The sequence below is a fragment of the Pongo abelii genome, chromosome 2 (genome assembly GCF_028885655.2).
Source record: "Pongo abelii isolate AG06213 chromosome 2, NHGRI_mPonAbe1-v2.0_pri, whole genome shotgun sequence".
Lineage (NCBI taxonomy): Eukaryota > Metazoa > Chordata > Mammalia > Primates > Hominidae > Pongo > Pongo abelii.
The window spans coordinates 15,800,059-15,813,844 of record NC_085928.1 but is presented as its reverse complement, the minus strand read 5'-3'; the positions used below and the strand labels follow the sequence as shown (position 1 = coordinate 15,813,844).

The following is a 13,786-nucleotide window of genomic DNA, read 5'->3' as shown; positions in this document are numbered from 1 at the left end:
CCCCCAGCTCCAGGCACCTCAGTACAGAAAGAAAGGCTGTGTTTGTTTTGGAGAAAGTAAGGAAGAGAACAAGCGTCTCTGCCTGTTACTACAGAGAATTCTTCTAGGTCTTATCCAAGACCACTATTTGGAAATACACAGTCGGAGGAGACAAAAGAAAAAAGAACAAAAAAGAATGAAGCACACCTAGAAGATCAAGAGAATGCCCTCAAAGGCACAAATCTAAGAGTTGCTGGCCTTAAAAAACAGGTAGAGAAATAGATAGGGGTAGAAAGTTTATTCAAAGGGATAATATTGGAGAACTTCCCAAGCCTAGAGAAAGATCAACATTCAAGAACAAGAAGGTAATAGAACATCAAGTAAATTTAACCCAAAGAAGACTACCTCAAGGCATTTAATAATCAAACTCCTGAAAGTCAAGGATAAAAAAAGGATACTAAAAGAGCAACAGGAAAGAAACATATAACATACAACAGAGTTCCAATATGTCTGGCAGCAGACTTTTCAGTGGAAACCTTATAAGCCAGGAGAGAGTGCCATGACATGTTTAAAGTCCTGAAGAAACAAGACCCAATGATCTGTTGCCTATAAGAAACACACTTCACCTATAAAGATACACATAGGCTGAAAATAAAGGGATGGAAAAAGATATTCCATGCCAATGGAAACCAAAAAAGAGCAGGACTAGCTATACTTATATCACACGAAATGATTTCAAGACAAAAATTGTAAGAAGAGATGAAGAAGGTCGTTATATAATGATAAGGGGATCAATTTAGAAAGAGGGTATAACAATTTTAAATATATATGTAGCCAACACTGGAGCACCCAGATATACAAATCAAATATTATTAGAGCTAAAAGAAGAGACCACAGTACAATAATAGCTAGAGACTTCAACACCCCACTTTCAGCATTGGACTGATCTTCCAGACAGAAAGTCAGCAAAGAAACATCAGACTTAATCTGCAGTATGAAACAAATGGGCCTAATAGATATTTACAGAACATTTCATCTAACAGCTGCAGAATACACATTCTTCTCCTCAGCATGTGGATCATTCTCAAGTATAAACCATATGTTGGGTCACAAAACAAGTCTTAAGGCATTCAAAAAATTGAAATAATATCAAGCATTGTCTTTGACCACAATGAAATAAAACTAGAAATCAATAACAAGAGGAATTTTGGAAACCATACAATCACATGGAATTTAAACAACACGTTCTTGAATGACCAGTGGGTCAGTGAAAAAATTAAGAAGGAAATTTAAAAATCTCTTGAAGCAAATGATAATAGAAACATAACATACCAAAACCTATGCAATATAGTGAAAGCAGTACTCACAGGAAAATTTAAAGATATAAGTGCCTACATCAAAAAAGAAGAAAAACTTGCAATAAATAACCTAATGATGCATCTTAAAGAACTAGAAAAGCAAGAGCAAACCAAACTAAAAACTAGTAGAAGAAAAGAAATAATAAAGATCGGAGCAGAAATAAATGAAATTGAAATGAATAAAGCAATAAAAAAGATCAATTAAATGAAAAGTGGGTGTTTTGAAAAAACAAACAAAATTGACAAACCTTTAGCCAGACTAAGAAAAAATGAGAGAAGACCCAAATAAATAAAATCAGAGATGAAAAAGGAGACATTACAACTGATACCACAGAAATTCAAAGGAACATTAGAGGCTATTGTGAGCAAATATATGCCAATAAATTGGAAAACCTATAAGAAATAGTTAAATTAATTGAAACATACAACCTACCAAGAGTGAATCATCAGGAAATCCAAAATCTGAACAGACCAATAAAAAGTAATGAGAACAAAGTCACAATAAAAAGTCTCCCAGTGAACACTGGGACCCAATGGCTTTACTGCTGAATTCTACCAAACATTTAAAGAAGAATGAATACCAATCCTACTCAAACTATTCCAAAAAACAGAGGAGGAAGGAATACTTCCAAACTCATTGTGTGAGGCCAGTAGTACCCTGATACCAAAACCAGACAAAGACACACACACACAAAAAAGAAAACTACAGGCCAACATCTCTGATGAATATTGATGCAAAAATCCTTTAAAAAATACTAACAAACCAAATTCAACAATACATTAAAAATATCATTCATCATGACCAAGTGGGATCTATCCTGTGGACACAAGGATAGTTCAACATACGCAGATCAATCAGTGTGATACATCATAACAACAGAACGAAGGACAAAAATCATATAATCATTTTCAATTGACACTGAGAGAGCATTGGATAAAGTTCAACATCACTTTGTGATAAAAGCCCTCAAAAACCTGGGCATACATGGACGTAATTCAACATAATAAAAGCCATATAAAACAAACCCACAGCTAGTATCATACTGATTGTGAAAAAAATCTGGTAGCCTTTCCTCTAAGATCTGGAAGAGGACAAGGATGCCCACTTTCACCACTGTTATTAACATAGTACCGGAGTTCCTAGCTAGAGCAATCAGACAAGAGAAAGAAAGGGCATCCACATTGGAAAGAAAGAAGCCAAATTATCCTTGTTTGTGGAAGATATGGTCTTATATTTAGAAAAACCTATAGACTCCACCAAAAAAACTATCAGAACTGATAAACAAATTCAGTAAAGTTGCAGGATACAAAATCAACATACAAAAACTAGTAGCATTTCTATATGCCAACAGTGAACAACTTAAAAAATAAATTAAAAAAGTAGTCCCACTTACAACAGTCACAAGTAAAATTAAATACCTAGGAATTAATCAAAGAAGTGAAAGATCTCTACAATGAAAACTATAAAACACTGATGAAAGAAATTACAGAGGACACAAAAAAAGGAAATATATTCCATATTCATGGATTGGAAGAATCAGTATTGTTAAAATGTTTATACTGCCCAAAGCAATAAAAGATTTAAGGCAACCCCTATCAAAATACCAACAACATTCTTCACAGAAATAGAAAAAACAATCCTAAAATTTATATGGAACCACAAAAGACCCAGAATAGCCAAAGCTATGCTGAGCAAAAAGAATAAACCAGAGGAATCACATTATCGACTTTCATATTATGCTACAGAAGTATGGTAGCCAAAACAGCATGGTACTGGAATAACAACAGACACATAGCTCAGTGGAACAGAATAGAGAACCCAGAAACAAATCCACACACCTACAGTGAACTCGTTTTTGACAAAGGTGCCAAGAACATGCATTGGAGAAAAGACTCTCTCTTCAATAAATGGTGCTGGGAAAATTGGATATCCAAATGCAGAAGAATGAAACTAGACCTCTGTCTCTTACCATATACAAAAATCAAATCAAAATGGACTAGATACTTAAATATAAGACCTCAAACTATGAAACTACTAAACAAAAACATTAAGGAAGCTCTCCAGAACATTGGAGTGAGCAAAAATTTCTTGAGTAACACTCCAGAAGCACAGGCAGCCAAAGCAAAACTGGATAAATGGGATCACATCCAGTTAAAAACCTTCTGCACAGCAAAAGAAACAATCAGCAAAGTGAAGAGACAACCCACAGAATGGGGGAAAATATTTGCAAACTAGCCATCTGACAAGGGATTAATAACCAGAATATTAGGAGCTCTAACAACTCTATAGGAAAAACATCTAATAATCCGATTTAAAATGGGTAAAAGATCTGAATAGACCTTTCTCAGAAGAAGACATACAAATGGCAAACAGGAATATGAAAAGGTGCTCAACATCACTGATCATCAAAGAAATGCAAATCAAAACTACAATGAGATATCATCTCACCCCAGTTAAAAAGGCTTTTATCCAAAAGACAGGCAATAATGAATGCTGGCAAGGATGTGAAGAAAAGGGAACTCTCATACGCTGTTGGTGGGAATGAAAATCACTACAACCACTATGCAGAACAGTTTGGAGGCCCCTCAAAAAACTAAAAATAGAGCTACCATACAATCCAGTAATCCCACTGCTAGGTATATATATCCAAAAGAAAGGAAATCAGTATATCAAAGGGATATCTGCACTTCCATGTTTGTTGCAGCAGTGTTCACAAAAGCCAAAATTTGGAAGCAACCTAAGTGTCCATCAAAAGATGAATGGATACAAAAAATGTGTTACATAAACACAATTGAGTACTATTCCATCATAAAAAAAAAAATGAGATCCTGTCATTTTCAGCAACATGAATGGAACTGGAGATCATTATGTTAAGTGAAGTAAGCCAGGCATAGGAAGACGGACTTTGCATGTTCTAACTTATTTGTGAGAGCTAAAAATTAAAACAATTGAACTCATGAACATAGAGAGTAGAAAGATGGTTACTAGAGGCTGGAGAGGGTAGTCGGGGAGTGGGGAGGAAGCAGGGGTGGTTAATGGGTACAAAAAGTAGTTAGAAAGAATGAATAAGACCTAGTGTTTGATATACAACGGGATGACTATAGTCAATAATAATTTCATTATACATTTTTAAATAACTAAAAGAATATAATTGGATTGTTTGTAACACAAAAGATAAATGCTTGAGGGGATGGATACCCCATTTACCATGATGTAACTTACAAATTACATGCCTTTATCAAAATATCTCAGGTACCCCAGAAATATATATACCTGCTGTGTACCCACAAAAATTAAAAATTAAAACAAGAAAGTTCATAGTGGCACTGTTCATTAAAACCCCAAAGCGTTCATTAACAGGAAAATGGATAGGTAATGTGTGGTAGAATCATAGGAAAATACTGTACAATAATGAGAAAAAACAAACTATGGTTACATACAATATAGATGAATCTTGCAAGTATGTTGGACAAAAGAAGCCAGATACTACATAATTCCACTTATATAAAGTTCAAAAACAGGAAAATCACCATCTTTGATGGTAGAAGTCAGAGTACTGGTCATCTTTGAGGAAGGTAATGACTCTAGGGAGGCATGAGTGGAGGCTCTGGAGTTCTGGTTCTGTTTTTTGATTTGGATGCTGGTTACGTGAATGTTTACATTGTGGAAATTCTTGTATGATTTGTGCATATCTGATGTCTATTATACTTCAATTAAAAATTTATTTTAAGAGTGAGAGAAAGATAAGGGAGATAAAGAGAAGGGAGTAAAAATAGATAATAACAAAAAGGATGGAAGATAAGTATCAATAAGCATAGTTTTCAAAATATATTTCAAAGGATATACAGTATGAATAGGTAGTAAAATCTAAGTAAAATCTTTTTTGCAATGTTTTTCATGTTTAACATTTATGTCCATTCATATAGCCATTGTTTTAATAACATTCTACCACATATTTTCTGGTTTAAAAGTAATATACTTGTCTGTGTGTATCTATGGAGGATTGGTTCAGGACCTCCTCAGATACCAAAATCTGCAGATGCTCAAGTCTCTTATATAAAATGGCATAGTATTTGCCTATAACCTATCCGCATCCTCCTGTATATTTTAAATTACCTCTAGATTACTTACAATATCTAATATAATGTGAATGCTCCATAAATAGTTGTTATACTCTATCGTCTAGGGACTAATGACAAGAAAAAAAGTCTGTACATGTTCAGTACGGATACAGCCATTCATTTTTTCCAAATATTTTCAACCTGCAGTTGACTGAATCCACGGCTGCAGAACCCACATGTATGGAGGACCAAGTGTACATGTTTATTTTATTAAATTTCAAAAACAAAAAATGAAACCACAATTCCATCACTGAGATATAATCATTCTTAACATTTTGGTGTGTATCCTACCAGTCTTTCTGTCTTATGATTTATGAAGTTTTTAAAAGGATGGGGTGAGGAGAGAAGCAAGGAATGATCAGCATGTGGTTGAGGATAATGGCTTCTTTAGTGCCAACATGGCACATGTATACATATGTAACAAACCTGCACGTTGTGCCAATGTACCCTAGAACTTAAAGTATAATAATAAAAAAAAAAAGAGGCACAAGAACAGGATGTAATACAGGAACCCACCGGTAGGTTACTATGGATGTTTTTTGTTTTAGGTGGTAGATTAATTATTAAAAATAACTTAGGAAATAAAAGTGGGCCAGGTCTGGACCAAGAATGAGGATGTATCACCAACAAGGATTATGATTAATCCAATTTTGTGCACCTGTGGTCCAATTAAAACTAAAAGAATTCTCATAATAAATAGATTCTGTGCTGTAATTGAAAGTAAGTTTAGTCCTCTGAAGTCCTAAACTGACATTTTAAAGACAAACTGTGCACTGACAAATCAGGGGGAAAAAAATTACTTCCCTTTTCAGTAAGAAGAAGCTTGCCCTTTGATTACTAAACCTCACATAGTTTTACAATGAGTTGTGAATTCCAGCTCCTGTTCATGATAATATTGGTCATAATGATTCAAACGTTCATGTGTCAGAACGTTTCAGTGTAAACCAGATAAACTTCCCAGGTCCCTTCTACCTCTAAAATTCTGTATTTTAGATTAATGACCTGATGTGTCTACCCACTCAATTAATAAAGCAAGAATGACTTTCCCAGACCCCTTCCTGTTAATTACACAGAGAGTTTCAACTGGGGACAGTTCTTATTGCTCACAGCAAAAATCCAGATTTATTGGTTTGTTTTCGTGTTTATATCCCTGTTGCTCTTAATAAAAATGAAAGGTTTAATGTGGTGAGGAAATCGGGGTAAAATATATGGAAGAATTTAAAATAATGCACACGTAATGTTAGAACACTGAAATGCATGCCTTTGGTTTCTATTTTAGCTACAGCGGAGGCACAAATTTGGCTTACAGCTTCCTAACACTCAAAGAGGGAAACAGGAGAAGAGAGAAGATTTGTAATGCCTATAAAATAATTTTGGCCAGGTTTTCCAAAGAAAACCAGAATTTCCATGTGCTTAGAAAGATGTCCCCACGATGTGCTAGAACAGGCTTCTATCGGCTCTTGAGAGCCGATGGTTAAATATTCAGAATTTTTACAAATATGTTGTTAAACCATTGGTAGCTTGAAACTGACCATGGTGGGAATATTTAGCATACACTGCAAGTCAGGTCTTGTTTTTCTTTTAGAAGTCAGTTTACCAGCACACCACCACATGTCCCCAGTGGTCCTCAGACAGAGACACTGTGTGAGGTCAGGAGAGTTGCAAGTGGGTGGGGGAAGGCTCAGTGTACAACTTTCTATGTACAATAGAAACCCATTCCTCAGGAGTAGCAGAGAACAGAAACATATGCCTGAGACCAGAGAATGACTTCAAAGTTACATCAGCAGTCACCCACCCCAACTGAGTCCTTCTTTCCAATAATACCCTTTGGAATGTCATACCTGGGATTACAAAAACTGCTCTGCCCACTGAGGGGCAGACACATCTCCCCATTCAAAGATACACCTAAACAAATGGGAGAATCTCAGTTTACAAACTTTATGTTTTCCACTCAGTCAGCACTTCCGAGCCCATGTTTCACAGCATCATGAAAAGTGTCCTTCAGGGAAGAAAAAAAATGTCCCATACCAAAATAAGCAATAATCTTTATTGCAGGACTTCTCAGAGCCTTTAAGGAGGCATATGTGCCCTTGTGGCAGAGTGTACATTAGTTCCCAAACTTGTTTTACCCCAGAACACTTCCTAGTGACACATCTTGGGACATCAGACTGAAAAACGCCACCCTGGGTAGTCAGGGTTCCTTATGATTTGGAGAGGCAATCCCAGGATGTTATTCCACAGAAATGTTTCTTTTATGTAGGACTTGAGGCTCTGGCATTTTTCTTTATAAAAACATGAGTTGCATATCTTTGCTTTTCAAATGAACCATTTCATTAACTCTGTTGGTGTTCATAAATCCATCAGCAGAGCTGACTTAAGGCATGAAGGAAACAGTTCAGGACAAGAAGTTTCTTAACTTCCTGTGGGCTATGTCGCCAGCAACTCACTCAGTCCTATGTGGACACAGAGTTTGCTATGTTGCAGGCAGTACACACAAGTATGCACCCACTCAACCATCATCATGGAGCCCCTCCATGTTCCAGGCCGCGGATAGGACAGACCTGGCCCTGTCTTCAAGGAGCTCAGGATGCAGCATTAATGAATGTCAGCTTCCTTTATTTACAGCCTTTCTTTGCTTTGTCTAGGCTTCTGTCTCCCCACTTTGCTCTGTGCCCTGTGCTGCTCCTCACCACTCTTGTTCATCCTTTTCCCTCCCTTCCCTGATAGCTTTTTCCAATGACTCACAAGAACCCAGCTCAGCTGCTTTTCATTACGCTCCTGTCTTTGCATTTTTCCAACTCAATTAAGCCATTACCAGAACTAAATGAGGCATGGACTCCCCAAAAGTCACACCTGTTGTCAGGGAGATGGAGGGCAAAACTGTGTGCAGCTGGCAGGCAGACAGCAGAAGCTGGGCTTGGGCTTGCGGGAGGCAGCCAAGGGTGACCAGGCAATTTGTGTTTCCCCCAGTGCTGAAAGAGGGCCCTCATTTTAAAACAAGATGTGCCTTGCTTTGGTACAGAAGGAATGAAGTCTGATATAGAACTAGGGATGGCCGTATTCGTGATGGCAGGTAAGAGTCCCTAATTCTTTGGCAAATGTGCACCAGCTGTGTATAGAAACCCATATTGTGGATGTCTCTTCAGCAAGAGGTAAAGGAAGCTGCAACCACAGCCAGGCACATGAGTTTGGTGATTATTAAACTTTTTCAGGTTTATTTTTCCTGTTCACCCTCATTAAAACATACACATTTCACCTTTCTGCAATAGTGGCTTCAAACCCTACTGTTAGTATCTTTACGATCATTGTGACGAAAGAGAGCAAAGATTACAGTACAATAAACCAGAGACATAGCAGTGTACTCACGTTATGGAGATAAATTCTATTGGAAATCAAATTTGGTCTTATAATTCTCTTTTTTCTAGGCAACCTAGAATTTTTTTTTTTTTTTTTTTTTTTTGCCATCTAGGAATTCAAAAATAGTAGCTTTTGAGCTTGCTGTGCCTTTAATTTACTGAGTGATTTTATGTTCAGAAGGTCTGCGCCTGTGTTTTCTCTGTTTGAAATGTGAGCAAAATCATTCAGCTCTAGAGATTCACAATTTCCAGAAATGTTGAGGCCAAGAGGTGAGAGTAGGGGTGGTTTTTATTTGGAAGAAAATTGAAATGTGGCACTGTTCACTCCTGACGTTGTTTTGCTATCCTCTGTTAACTTGTCTTGACTCCGGAACTTGGATTAGCCATGTAGCTACTCTTTGGACAACAAGTTCAACAAACATTTTTAGAGCATCCATTTAGTACCAGGTTCTTTGTTTGATGCTGAGGATGCAGCTGTGATCATGGAGAAGCCTCTGCCTACAGGAACCATCAGTCTCGTGGGGTGACCCCTTCCCTGTCCTGTCCAGGAATTGCCCAACCAGCCTCTGGTCTTTACTGTGTACACTTCATACATTCATTCAACGAATATTTGTGAATCATTTGTGCCAGGTGCTGTGCTGGGTGCTAGGCAACAATGGTGAAGCAAAGAGACAGGCCTTGGCCTCATGAAGTTTCTTGTCCCCACCTTGACTTAATTCTCTTTCCCAGCAATCACCAGAGAATATCACTATTTGCTCTGCACTCCCTCAACACTTAAACCATGCCTCTTTATAGCATTTAGATCACCGTCCTTATAATACACCTTTCTGTCTCTTTTTAAACCTTGAGCACCTTGAAGGCAAAAATTTCAACTTTCTTTCCCTAGTGTCTTGCATTCCCTGGTATCTAGCACATAGAGAGCTCAATAAATGTTTTTTGAATGAGTAAGTCATTGCAAGAATTTATAACTTCATGAACCCATGGAACCCATTGACTGGTCTGCCCTCATCTCCAATCCTTGGCTGAAAAGCCTAACAAGCCATTATCTATCCGTACTGAAACACTCCTCCTGATGTCAAGAACCTTCTAAACATAAAACCACCTGGTGCACGGATCATTTCTTCTTCCAAGATGTATCTGCCATTGAGAGAAAGAACAAATATTAGCTTCAGCTTTGTTTGTAATACTCATTTGCAGGAAGGCAAACATGATTATATATGATTTAAATGCAATAAATGTATAGTAAGGAGAACAAATGAGTTTATTTGTGATTCTTTGCTAGTACTGTTGGAGATAACTACAGTAAGAAAAAAAATATGTAATAATAGTGGTTTAAACCAGCCAGAAGCCTTTTTTCTCTGTCAGGCAAAAGTCCAGGAATAGTTCAATATTAAGGTTCTGCTCTATGAAATGCTTAGCTCATGGCACCATCATTCCCTAGGTTGTAGCTCCTTGTTCAAGATGGTCTCCAGCTGTCATATCCACCTCCGTGCAGCAGAACAGAGGAAGTGGGGAGAAGGGATGAGGGGCAACCAGGAATCAAGTACAAAGAAAATAAAGCCTTTACAACATGGAAGGTGGAAGGTGATGGGAGCCTGGACAAAGGCAGTGGCCACAGGAGTGTGTAGGAGAAGGCAGAGTGGGAAGCAATGGCAGAATCACAGGACCAGGAGACTGGATGTTGGAGGACAGGGAGATGGAGGATCTAGAATGACGGAAGCAATGGCAGAATCACAGGACCAGGAGACTGGATGTTGAAGGACAGGGAGATGGAGGATCTAGAATGACCCTTAGATTTGAAAGCAAATTCGACCCTGACAACTGGACTCAAAAGAGTGGTTTGAAGAATATGTTAGACTAAGAGAGTTAACTGCTGCAAATTGACCCCAAATCTCTCCTTCCTCTATTCCTTATTGCCATTAATTTTCTGTTGAATGAACTAATTAAGTTAATAAACTCCAAGTAGTTAATATTTCACAGGAAAAATTTAACAGGTCTCAGTGACTAACCCTAGCCAGTTATAATGTTCTCTCTCCTACCTAATTCAGTCCATGAGACTCCTTAAAATTCTGAGTTCTTAAGGCATTCTTAAGTCAAGTGCCAAAACTGCTCACTCGAGTAAGCTGAATATACAAAGAATCTATTTCCCCATCTAGAAAGTGGACTTGGTATTACCCTCATTACAAAATTGTTGTGAAGTTTAAAATACATAGAATGTTTAAGGGATCTGGCACAATGCCTGGATCAATAAATGCTAGTTTCTGTCTCTTTCCAAAGTACTTTCTTTTTTAATGCTTTTATTTGACAAATATTTATTCAGCATTTACTATTTCAGACACTGTACGAAGTAAGTGCTGGAGGGCAAAGTTGAATTTAGAAAAAAATTACTTTTTTTTTTCCACTTCTGAGTGTTAAGGTAAATTCTGATCATTTAGCCCAGCATGTCTACCCCCTGGACTGAGAGCTCCTGAGGATATAAACATGCATGTGTTTGTCACCTTTATATTCCCAGCACATGTACTTAATACATGTATGAGTGAACATATGACCAGAGTCCAAGGAATGAAGCCAAAAATCTAAAAGCAGGACTAGGGTCAGAAAACTGGGATGGTCATGGATGTTCAGACATTACAGGAGGAGATTCCATGAAAACTGAGTGTCTGCTGGGGTCATCCTTCTACCTGAGGCCCAGCACACTCTGCTAGGAATGCTGTTGGAGGAGAAGGTGGAATTCCTAAGGAGCAAGAGGCACCATGTGACAATGATTAAGACATTGAGCTCTGGAATCAGACATTTATGAACATAACTATGATAAAGTGTGATGAACCTTCCAAGAGGGAAGCTCCAAGATCCAAGACATAAGAGACTATGTTCTTACAGGTGGACCTCCCTCACCTAAGGGTTCAGGGAAGGCCTCCTTCAAGAGCCTTGCAAATTGCTTACTGCACAACTGAGGGGTTAATGTGGGCTGAAATCCAACCTGTGTTCCACTAAAGCTGTGCACGTTGACTCAAAGCCGTGTGCTCCCCAGAAGGAGCTCTTTTCCTCATTCACCCGAAGGCCTACAGTTCACTCAGACATGCTCCACAATTAAGGACATCTGAAAGCTCAAAGATAAGTAGATGTTTTCCAGGCCAAGTTTAGGCCAGAGGAACCAAGGAGGGGAACAGCAAGTGTGAGATCTGAGCATTTTAAAAGTCTGATGTACTTGAGGAACTGAAAGAAGTTCAGCAAGTTTGGAGTGTGACATACAAAGAGAAGACAAACAAGAGTGGAAGGGTATTCATTAAAGCCAGTATTTTCTATGAGTTTACTAGTTACATTGTGCTAATGGCTCTCCATGCATTATTTTGTTTAGATCACAGACATTAAGTGACCTGCGCAAAGTCATATTAGGAAGTGGTGGAACTATGATTCAAAGCCAGGTGTGACTCCAGAGCCTGTGCTCCAAAGCACTTGTCCTCTGGCATCCAAAGATTTGCAAATTGCAAAAGAGCAAAACTGGAGATGGGAATGCCAGTTAAGAGATAGTTGCAGAAATCCAGGGTAAAAATGATGGCAGGGCCAGGCATGATGGCTCACACCTGCAACCCTAGCATTTTGAGAGGCCAAGGTGGGAGGATCACTTGAGCCTAGGAGTTCAAGCCAGCTGTGGGCAACAGAGTGAGACCCATCTCTACAAAAAAAAAAACATTTAAAATTAGCCAGGTGTGGGTAGCATGTGTTTGTAGTCCCAGCCACTCAAGAGGCAGAGGTGAGAGGACTGCTTGAGTCCGGGAGGTTGAGGTCGTAGTGAGCTGTGATGGCGCCACTGCATTCCAGCCTGGGTGACAGAGCCAGATTCTGTCAGAAAGAAATAGAAAAAGAAAGAGAGAAAGAAAGAGAAAGAAAGAAAAGAAAGAAAAAAAGAAAGAAAGAAAGAAAGAAAGAGAGAAAAGAAGGAAGAAAAGAAAGAAAGAAAGAAAAAGGAAAAGAAAGAAACGAAAGGAAAGAAAAGAAAAGAAAGAAGGGAGGGAAGGAAGGAAGGGAAAGAGAGAGAGAGAGAAAGAAAGAAGGTGGGGAGGGGAGGGGAGAGAGAAAAAGAAAAAGAAAAAGAAAAAAATGATGGTGGACTAAAAATAGTCTTGGAAATGGCGAGGAGTAAATGGATTCCAGAGAGAATTAAGAATTAGAATCTATAGGGCTTAGGGGTTGTTTAAATATGAAGGACAACGATGAGAACAGAAAGGAGGAAAAGATGGCTCCTTATTTTGTGTCTCTGTGGATGGCATGTAATCTTCTAAGATAGAAAACAGTGAAGGAGAAACAAGTTCGGTAGGGAGGTGAGTTTAGGGCCTGTTAAATTCAAACAATCTGTAGAACATTCATGTGGCATGTCCAGTTGGCAGTCCAGTGCTTGGCCCTGAACCTCAAGACAGGCTGGATATTTAGTCCCATCAACCTGTAATTGGTAATTGACTCACAGGGTGAGTGAGATAGGGTGCAGAGTGAGAAGAGCAGAGTTCCTACTCTACTAATCATAGTATAGCAGGAGGGCTTTCTCCTATATCCAGTTGTTGATCTTTGTAAAACACAATCTAATCCATGATTTCTCTGAATTTTGTATAAGAACTGTTCTTAAAAGACTTACAGAGTGTCATATTACAAACTGAAACCAGAGACCTGCACAAAAAAAGGAGACTATCATAAAAAATAAAGAATAAGTGGTCTTTTCCAACATTTTTGTTTGGTTCAAAGTCAGATTTAAGCTTAAATATGACTCATTCTCTATTTTCTTTCTTTTTTTCTGAGACAGAGTTTCACTCTTGTTGCCCAGTCTGGAGTGCAATGGCACGACCTCGGCTCACTGCAACCTCCACCTCCCAGATTCAAGCAATTCTCCTGCCTCAGCCTCCCAAGTAGCTGGGATTACAGGCGTATGCCACCATGTCCAGCTAATTTTGTATTTTTTTAGTATAGACAGGGTTTCAC

At 38.3% G+C, this 13,786-nt stretch overlaps 1 protein-coding gene across 2 annotated transcripts in view; it reads left to right on the top strand.

The window, feature by feature from the left end:
• CASR (calcium sensing receptor) overlaps positions 1–13,786 on the top strand; it is a 112,966-nt gene that overhangs the window by 60,973 nt on the left and 38,207 nt on the right. The window lies entirely within an intron of this gene.